The 870-nt window shown below is 39.5% G+C and overlaps 1 protein-coding gene across 1 annotated transcript in view; it reads right to left on the bottom strand.

Moving 5' to 3' along the window:
* SMC1A (structural maintenance of chromosomes 1A) overlaps window positions 1–870 on the bottom strand; it is a 70,725-nt gene that overhangs the window by 19,659 nt on the left and 50,196 nt on the right. The window lies entirely within an intron of this gene.

Here is an 870-nt window from a genome sequence, read left to right as displayed (position 1 = left end):
AAAAAAAAATGTGGCTATGTGAACCCCTAAAATTATTGCTGAAAAAACTGCGAAGAGAACAAACAACTTTGTCCTGGAGAGGGTGAAGCCAAGCTGCTCCTTGGAGGCAAGGATTCTGAAGCTTCATCTGGGCATGTTGAAAGGAGGGACATCATTTTTGGGAGAGTGGAGGGACAGTCCAAGAGAGGAAGACTCTAGATGAGATGGATCGATTCAGTGATTGGGGCAGTGGGAGTAGGTGTGTCAGACAATGAGGTTGGCACAGGATAGAGCAGGGTTTAGGGCTCTTGTACACAGGGTTGCTATGAGTCACAAGCAACTTGACGGCACATAACAACAAAAAGAAGACCCCAAAAATATCCCCTGAAGTTTTCTTAAAACCAAACAATTATCTAGCTTAACTAATAAAGAATGTCTGTTTTGATAGCTCTTTCAAGAAATCTTTATCGGATTAAACTGACCACCATAACTCAAAAGGATGACACTCTTTTGGACATGTTAGGTTTAACAATATATTCTTGCTGCTATGTGTCATCAAGTCTGAACCGACTCATAAGCAGTTCAGCAGATTTTCAGAGCCTGTAAATTGCATAGAAGAGATTGCCCATCTTCTTCCCACAGAGCAGCTAGTGGATTTGAACCAAGTGCCTCTGGGTTAGCAGCACAGCTCCTTACCATTAGGTTTAATATAACCTTAGGAGGCAGTGAGCTTATGATAATGGAAGTGGAACAAATTTAAAAAGGAGGATCAAAATAGTTGCATAACTTGAAGTATGTAATCTGTGCCACTATAACTGTACATGTGGAAAAAATTGGTTTGCTTTGCTGTGTATATTCTAAAAAACAAAATAACTATTCTTTTTTTTATTA

Source organism: Elephantulus edwardii, unplaced genomic scaffold (genome assembly GCF_000299155.1).
Source record: "Elephantulus edwardii isolate Elephantulus edwardi_28Jun2011 unplaced genomic scaffold, EleEdw1.0 scaffold00239, whole genome shotgun sequence".
In the NCBI taxonomy this organism is placed as follows: Eukaryota; Metazoa; Chordata; class Mammalia; order Macroscelidea; family Macroscelididae; genus Elephantulus; species Elephantulus edwardii.
The sequence above is the reverse complement of the archived record's forward strand: the minus strand, read 5'-3'. Positions and strand labels throughout refer to the sequence as shown.